The sequence below is a fragment of the Sminthopsis crassicaudata genome, chromosome 2 (assembly GCF_048593235.1).
Source record: "Sminthopsis crassicaudata isolate SCR6 chromosome 2, ASM4859323v1, whole genome shotgun sequence".
Lineage (NCBI taxonomy): Eukaryota > Metazoa > Chordata > Mammalia > Dasyuromorphia > Dasyuridae > Sminthopsis > Sminthopsis crassicaudata.
In genome coordinates this window covers 236,228,058-236,237,279 of record NC_133618.1, presented here as the reverse complement: position 1 = coordinate 236,237,279, position 9,222 = coordinate 236,228,058, and the positions used below count along the sequence as shown (strand labels likewise).

Sequence of the window (9,222 nt, the reverse complement as noted above, 5' to 3'; positions counted from 1 at the left end):
GTCAGAAAAGTTCCAAAGCAATAGCCCATGTTCCCCAACACAAGATAAGTAGGGGAAAGTGTTTAGACAACATGCTCAAAACTTTAGAAACTTGGAGAATAGAGAAGTAAGTAAATAAGATAGAAGAAAAGCCAACAAAAAATAAGCATGAAAGAGCACTGGAGTTAGAAGTTCAAATCCTAACTCTGACACTGTACTTGAATGATGTTGGGCAAGCCATTTAACCTCTGAGACTCAGGATCTTGATCTATAAGTTTTTAGATTTAGAGCAGAAAGAGACTTTGGAGGTCTTTAAGTCCTACCAAAATACAAAGTGGTAAACACTTGCTTAGGGTCACATGATTAGTGTCTGAAATGGGATTTGAACCCAAGTGTTAGTTGATGCTGTGGATAGAGCATCTGGCCTAGAGTGAGGAAAACCTGTATTCAAATGTAGCCTGATCCTCCTCAACAAGTTATTTAATCCTGTTTTCCTCAGTTTCCTCATCTGTAAAATAAGCTGGAGAAGGAAATGTCAAATTACTCCAGTATTTTTGCTAAGAAAACCCTAAATGGGGTCATAAAGAGGGGGACATGATGAAAAAAGAATGAATAACAACAAATTCTTGTTTTAAAGTATAATGCCCACTCCACTGAACACAATCTCTCAAAAAAGAACTAACCCCCAAGATCTTTTCCAGATTTATATCTATGAAGTTCACAGTTTTACTTACAATCAGTCATGTCTCTGCCACAAGAAATTTTCCATTTGCCAGATGGCTTGTCCCCTGAGTGCCTCCCCGCTATTCTCTGGGTCCTTAATCTGTACCTGATGATCCCCTTCTTATTCTCTTTTCAGTTGACCTTTAAGGGTTACAGTCCAGTAGGACGTGAACCTTGTATCATATCCCAAATATTCCATTTCCCCAATCAGCTTTTATTCTTCTAACTTAAGGCCCTGTGATTAGGGGACTGCTATAACAGCCACTAGGAGCAAACCTTATCTTCCCTCTAAACAAGGAAAAATCCAGCAAAAATCAGTTACTGATTAAGGGTCATACAAGGTGGAGAGAAGATCAAAAGCACACTTTTCTTGCCTTTCAACTCCTTGTTAGAAAGAAGGACCAAAGGAACTCTTTTGGAGTTCAAAGGACTAGTGAAGGACAAATTTTCTCTATAGAAAAATATCATTTTCTCCCAAGCATGGTCAGCAGGGGGGCCATCCCCTCTCTCCCTGGTCCCCACTTTGTGACAAGCCTCAAAGGGGCCACTGCTGCCTCAGCCTGCTGGCAGTATGAGATAGGCTGCACAGGAAGTCCTTGAACCACTAGCTGGTACTTGATCCTGAAAAGATCACTGCTGTTTCATGGTGCTGACATGTTGGGCTCTATTAGCCCTGGTAAGATTCATTCCTCAAAGGAGAGAGCAAGAAACAAACTCCAATGTTAAAAGTCATAGAAAGGGGAAAAAAAGAAAAAGAAAAAAATCTACCACACGCATTTGGCCACACATGAAGAATTTGAGACAAAGAAATAAAGTATCTTGTTCAAGGTCAAACAAGGACAGAGTTAAATATTAGAACTCAGGCATTCAGACACTAACTCCTGCTTTAACACCAGATTCTGTATACTCCACACCAAACTGGCTCCCACCTTTCATAGCAAGGAGGAAAGCTACCATCATAAGAGCTCACACAAATTTCTCTTTTATTATTCTTATTTGTAGCTTTTTATTTTCAAAATACATGCATAATTTTCAACAGTCACTCTTGCAAAACCTTGTGTTCCAAATTTTTTTCTCCCTCCCGTCTTCCAACTCTTCCCTTAAAATCAGGTAATTCAGTAACATGTGGCACACATTTCTCAAGATAAAATTCATTTTGTGAACTCTTAAGAATGCAAATAATTGGTCTTTGAAGTATCTATTAAATTTAACAATTATTTATTTGGATGGTTTGTTTCCCTGAAGATTCCATTAGGATAGTATCTGTATCTTATTTATCTTTGAAATTTTTTTTAATAAATCACAGGATTTCAGAATTGGAAGGGACCAATTCATACCTAGATAGTTATCCCTTCTGCTACAATCCAGACAATAGTTATCCAACTTCCACTTAAGACTTTCAGAGATTAGGAGCTCTCTATTTCCTAAGACACTCATTTCATTCTTCTTTGAAAAGAGAGCTCTAATGTTGGGTCATTTTTCTTCAAGTTGAATTCAAAGCTTGCCTGCTGCCTCTCCTCAACTTTACACCCTTCAATTCTGGTCCTGCCTTTTCGATTCTGGTTCTACCTTTTGGACCCAAAAAGGATGAAGCTAATGCTTTTTCTACATGAAATAAAGAGGCTTCCTTTACTCCAAATTGAGTAATCCCAGTTCCTACAATTGATCCTACTGTCATAATCTAGATCCTGCTCATCACCTGTGTGATACCTAAATTAAAGGTTCACAAAATTAAGATTTATTATCAGCAAATGTTTGATTTCTTATACCTATTTTATATACCTCTATGCCCAAGGTCTCATAAAAATTCCTCGGATGAAAAAAGGTCACTAGTGGAAAAAGTTTAAGAAGGCCTGATCTACATTATACACTTCAGCAACAATACCGTATGAGGATTTATTCTGATGGAAGTGGATATCTTCCACAAAGAGAAGATCTAATTCAGTTCCAATTGATCAATGATGGACAGAATCAGCTATACCTAGAGAAGGAACACTGGAAAATGAATGTAGAGTACTTGCATTTTTGTTTTTCTTCTCAGGTTATTTTTATCTTCTAAATCCAATTCTTCTTGTGCAACAAAAGAACTGTATGGTTCTGCACACATATATTGTCTCTAGGATATACTATAACGTATTTAACATGTATAAGACTGCCTGCCATCTAGGGGAGGGGGTGGAGGGAGGGAAAGGAAAAGTAGGAACAGAAGTGAGTGCAAGGGATAATGTAAAAAATTACCCATGCATATGTTCTGTCAATAAAAAGTTATAATAAAAAAAGAAGGCCTGATCTAGCTTTTTAATGTCTTTAAAATGTGAAGACCAGCAAATGCTACAAATACAAAAGAGAAGGAATTTACAATCTAATGGGTGAAGACAGTACACAAAAGGAAATTGAAATAGAAGAGAATAGAAGGTCCCCAGAAAAGAGCCATGATGGATAAATCTAAAGGAGTGCATCTGGGTCATAAACAAAGAACTGACTCACCTGGGAACTTCTTAGGTTGAGGTGGTTTTTGTTCCTACCTCTACTGAGAAGGGCAGAGGGTGGGACTGATAAGGTGTGACACCAAGGATGACTCAATCTTGCAGGATGAAGCAAGACAGTAGCATTATCTCCTCCTTCATTCTCAACCTGTTACTTCTCCTAGGGAGGGGGTGAGGAAAGAAATAATGTCTGGATCTGTGATTTCATTGGTGTGAAGAACTCAAGGGGGAAAAACTCCATCAATAATATCATCTATTATTCAGTTGTTTTTCAGTCGTCTCAGAGTCTGTGACCCAATTGGGGTTTCTTTGACAAAGATACTAGAATGGTTTGCCATTTTCTTCTCCAAATAATTTAAGATGAGGAAACTGAGGCAGAGTGAAGTGACTTGTCCAGGGTCACACAGCTAGGGCATGTCTGGGGCCAGAGTTGAATTTACAAAAATGAGTGACTCCAGACCTGACACTCCATTCACAGCTTCATCTAGTTACTCAATATACATCTACACTTACAGTCTAAGAAAATTACAAGGGGCACAGAGAGGTTGAATGACTTACCACATTGATAGAGCCAAATGTGTATTAGTCGGAACTTGAACCCAGGCTTTCTTGATTCCAAAGTGGGCTCACCATGTGTTGTGTCTTGTTATTTTTCTTAATGTAACCTAAAATCACATAAGTGGTTTTGGATGATGTGTCACCTGTTAACTCTTACTATAGCTTTAATACAGCTTGAAATCTATTCTAATTCCATAAAAAGTATTCTATATTTTTTTCCATAGGATTTTAGTCAAGACACCATCTCTAGCACTTCTCCTTTGCCACCTCCTTATGCAGAATTGATTTTTCTTAAAGCTCAAGTACAGGACTTCCCATTTGATCTTATTATATTTGATTCAATATGCTTGCCTGTGGAGATGTTTTTGGATTTGATGCCTGGAGTGTGAGCTCCCCTCAGCCTTATGTAACTTGAAAATTTGATAGGCATGCTATCTATGCCTTTATCCAAGTCACAGATTTAAAAATGAGCCCTTGCTATGTGCTTAGTACCATGTTGGGCCCTCAAATACAAATCTCACCACAAGACATGGTCCTATCCTCTTTCTAAAAGAATGGTAGAGGGGATGAGAGATAACAAAAAAACCATAATAGAAAGTGAACTCAGATATAAACCTTGTGATTAGGTATGAGGAAAGTGCTAAGAGATGAGGTTTGGAAAAGTTGATATCCTGATCCTACTTTCTGACATTTAGTGCATATTGTCTTGTCTCACTATATGACAATTTGTCATGTTTGCATTATGTTACCCATATTAGCTTTAGCTTCCTAAGGATAAAAACTGAATCTTTTTCATCTCTTTGCCTTTACTCCCCTTTCAGGGCCTGGCACAGGATAGAAGGTCAGGAAATAGTAGTTGAATTGAACTGATTTCAGATTATACCAAGATGCACTGGTAATAAAGATGCACAAGGAAGTAAAGGCTAGAAAATAAAGTGGAAGGGAGAAAGGAGAAGGAAGGAAAGAAGGAAAGAAGGAAGGAAAGAAGGAAGGAGAGAGATGAAAGAAGAAAGGAAGGGAAGGAGGGAGAGAGAGGGGAAAAAAGAAAGAATTAAGAAAGGAAAGGAAGAAATGAGGGAGGGATGGATGAAGAAAAAGAAGAAAGGAAAATATAAAGGGGAGGAAAGAGGAAAAGAGAAGGTGGAAGAAAAAGAAGAGAGGAAGAAAGAAGGAAGGGAGAGAAAATGGAGGAGGAAAAAGGTGAAGAAATAAGAAAGGGAGAAAGGGGAAAAAGTGAAGTAATGGGAGGAAAGAGAAGATATATAAGAATAAAAAGAGTAAGTGAAGAAGAGGGAGATAGGAGAGGAAGGAATATAGAAAGAAGAAGATAGAAGAAATGAGAAAAGAAGGAAAGGAGGAAGGAAAAGAAGCTACAGGAAGTTCCCAGACATCCCTCTTCAGGTATAATAGACTAAGAGAGTGGCAGACCGGACACAGCCAGAAGGGATAGAAGCTTTAGCTCCAGGGGAGAGAAGAACTGGTTAATATTCCTGCCTTAAGCTCTTAGCACAACTGAGTATGAAACTGTTTCACCCTCAACCTTCCAGGTAGGAATCCATTCCCCTCCTAAAGTCTACCTAATACATCATTTGCACCTCTGCCACACTTATGTATTCTAGGAATTTCTATTTGTTTCTTTTCTTCCTATTAGGCTATGAATTTTAAAACTATCAAAAATCTGTGTCTTAAATAAACTTAGTATCTTTGCTATTGCTTTGCACATAATAAGCCCTTAATGAAGCTAAAAGAGAGCTAACTTTCTGGATCATCTTAGCCAACATTATATACATGTGAAAGAAGATACCCTCAAAGGAGAATCAAGCATCAATATCAGCATTTATATAACACTTTAAATTTTGCAGTGTTTTCACAAATATTTTCTCCCTTTATCCTCATAACTACCCTGGGAGATAGGTGCTAGTGTTAATGAATGAGACAATTGAGGCAAAAAGAAGCTAATGGTTTGCCCATGATCGCAAAGCTAAGTAAATGTCTGAGGTCAGATCTGAACTAAGATCCATTGTACCAACTAGCTGGCCCAGAAAGGACTTGGCTAAGGTAACACAGCTAGCAAACAGTAGGGCAAGAATTATAGCCCAAGACTTCTGGCTCCAAATCTCCATAGGTTTTTTTTTTTTGTTTGTTTGTTTGTTTGTTTGTTTGTTTGTTTGTTTTTCCCCATTCTACCGTATTGAGGATGCCTTTTGATTCTGGTAGTAATTCAGCAACAATGATAAACCATGTGATTGACTAAGATTCTTCAAATATCCATATTTTATTCCAGTTTGGGATTCACTTCTAGGCTAAATTGAGGTTTTAAACATTCCACATGGTCTTAGTATACACAGGATCCTCTCCAACTGCACAAGGGGGAATCCACCCTGGAAAGAGGCAGAATGATAACAATTTGGAACTTTGTCCTAGAATCAAGTAGATTATCATGGATTTCACCTGTGGTCTACATCAGGACTCCTTAAACTTTTTCTACTCATGACCCCTTTATCCCCCCAAAAATTTTAGGGGACTCCTGGCATATGGGTATATAAATAAAGGTGTTTTAAATCATTTACTGATAATAAAGCATAAAGAAATTATGTTACCATTTATTAAAAATGAAAGCTTATTAATGAGATGGAAACATTTGTTTATTTTTAAATAGATTTAAATCTTGGTGGAATAGATATCTTTTACTGTTGCCAAATTTTTTACAGACCCCACATTCAGTTATACAACTCCATAAGGGGTTGCAACTCACAGTTTAAGAGGCTTTGGACTACAGGATCAGGTTAGAAGAGCGAGCCTTTACCTTGTTCCTAGAAACCTTTTCCCAGAAGTGGGAACCTAGTGGCTCAGCATTATGGGAAATTCCCCTAGACTTAGAGTTCGAAGTTTTTGAATCCTATAAACAGGATTGATACCTTGGAGGTAGATGATAATGTGCAGTGATACCATCCATATTCCCACTGAGCTCAACTAGTATCTTCTAAGGTATCCTTCCAAGGTCCAGAGAGGAAAAGTCTAGGTGCCTCAGGTTATAGATAGCTTATGCCAGAAAACATTTGGCTAAGTAAGATGTGGTTAAGAAAATGTTGGATTTAAAGCCAAAAGCTTTGAGTTCAGTTCTCTGCTTTGTAATATACCACCTGTGTTACTGTTGATAAGTAACAAATTCTTTGGTCCTGATCTGTAAGAAGGTGGGGTTGTTCTAGATTGTCTTTGAGGTCCCTGCCAGTTCTGGTATTCTGCCATCCTAAACTTGTCTGTGATAAAGGAAATAACTATGGGGATTCTGGAAAGACCCATTCAAAGGGTTTATAATCTACCTAAGGAGATAATAGTATAGTTTTTTAGATTTATCCAGATATCAACCCTATGAGATATGTAGTAGAGCAAGTATTATTATTATGTTCCTTTTGCAGATAAAGAGACAGAAGTGCAGAGAGGTAAATATTATTTGTCCTATGTTAATTACTGGGCAACTAGGTGGCACAATGGATAGAATGCTGGGGCTGAAGTCAGGAAGATTTATCTTCCTGAATTCAGATTTGACCTTAGACACTAACTAGTGTGTGACCCTAGGCAAGTCACTTAAACTTGTTTGCCTCAGTCGTCTCATCTGTTAAAGGAACTAGAGAAGGAAATGGGAAACCATTTCAATAACTTTGCCAAGAAAACCCTAAATGGGGTCACAGATGGTCAGATGTAAATGAACAACAATACATTAATTTGTAAAAAGTAGAGCCAAGAATCAAACCCAAATCTTTTTACTTTAAGATGAGATATTGTGCTTGCTTTGGCAGCACATTTACTAAAATTGGAACCATACAGAGAAGATTAGCATGGCCCCTGCGCAAGGATGACACAAATTCGTGAAGCATTCCATATTAAAAAAAAAAAAGATAAGAGATATTTCAAAAGTTTTACAAAAAAATAAAAATTTTGTTTTGTTTGAAACTTATCCATAGGTTCATTAGATCATAGAGTTGCAAGGATCTTTATAATATTTATTACTGAATAAAAATGCCTAACCGCATAACACTAATCACAGCTCCCATTCCATAGTACTTCAAACTTTACAGAGTAATTTTTCATAGAAATCTTCTGAGATATATAGCACAAATATTAGTAGCCTTAATTTACAGAAGAAGAGCCTAAGGCTCAGAAAGGTTGATTAACTTGCCCATGATCATACAGTGAATAAGTGTTGTAGCTGGAGTTTGAATCATAATATGTAATATTCAATTTATAATTCAGTTTGAATCATAATATATAATGAGTTTCCAATGAGAAGTACAGACTGTAAAGAATTCTGAAGAAGCAAGGTGAGAACCACAGCTAGATACCATCCTTTTCCAGATGGTCAGACATCTGGATGGAATAGGAGAGGGTAGCTAAGGAAGCAACTATCACTTTGCCACCTTTTCTACAAATACAAACTATTCCCTAGACCTCTGGAGACATGCCTTGTGTGGGAGTCTCAGTAAAAAAGCCAGTTCTGTCCTTCTTCAGTCCCCTTCTCCTATCGAATTGAAAAATTTCAGATCTTAAAAGGGTCTTCAAATGCCATCTGGGATTACTCATATCTGAACAAGAATCCTCTCTACAACATATCTAGCAAATGGCCATCTAACCTTTGCTTAAGACCCCTGATAAGATCTCCTCTGCTATCCTGAAAGACTGACCACTTCACTGCTATATTGATGCCATGAGGTCATGTGATATAGGAGAAAATGTATTGGATTGAAAGTCAAAGAGCCCAAGGAAAAATTTTGACTTTGCTACATATTCCCTATGTAATCTAAATTATTTACCTTCTCTGACTGAGCTTCTGATGGTTTTCCTTTAAAATCTTCACTGTTTCATTGTACCTCTGAACCTGCCACCTTGCCCTCTGTCATCCTTGGGTTTGGGAGCTCAATGAGCCATCAGGATGTTGTTTTTTATTTTGTGGAATTTTTTTTGTTTTTTAATCCACCCACTTTGGGATGTAAGCTACGACAGCAAAACCTGGGCAAAGCAGATCTACATTCAGAACTTTGCTGGCCCTTCTCCTGCATCAAACATTAGTCAGATGCCATATGTTCTTGCTTTCCAGCATGTCCCAGCCTCCATCTGTGGTTCTGAGTTGCTGTGCTCTTAATCATATATTGATGATTTCACCATGTTGTTGGCAAGTCAGACAAACTGAAACCCAGACAGTGGGCCCCTTTCTCCCACTTGGGATTCATCAGGAACTGGATTTCTCTCCTAATTGAAGCTTCACTGAACAGCCACAGTCCTCAGAACAACAAGAGAAATGGAGTAGCTTCCAGATTTTATGATTACTGTTTTACATATCACATGTGAACAGAGGGCTGGGCTTGAGGTCTGAGTTCAAATCTCAGCTCACGCTCTCCCTATAGTTTTCCTTGATGTCACACCATATACCCACATTTTACAGATCACTTCCTTCTGCATTCCTCTAACGCATTTGTTG

At 37.9% G+C, this 9,222-nt stretch overlaps 1 non-coding gene across 1 annotated transcript; it reads left to right on the top strand.

Moving 5' to 3' along the window:
• The first annotated feature begins 7,530 nt into the window (after positions 1 to 7,530).
• Positions 7,531 to 7,635, top strand: LOC141559320 (U6 spliceosomal RNA). Its single transcript, XR_012487368.1, has one exon. It is a non-coding gene; the product is annotated as a U6 spliceosomal RNA (small nuclear RNA).
• Positions 7,636 to 9,222: the final 1,587 nt, after the last annotated feature.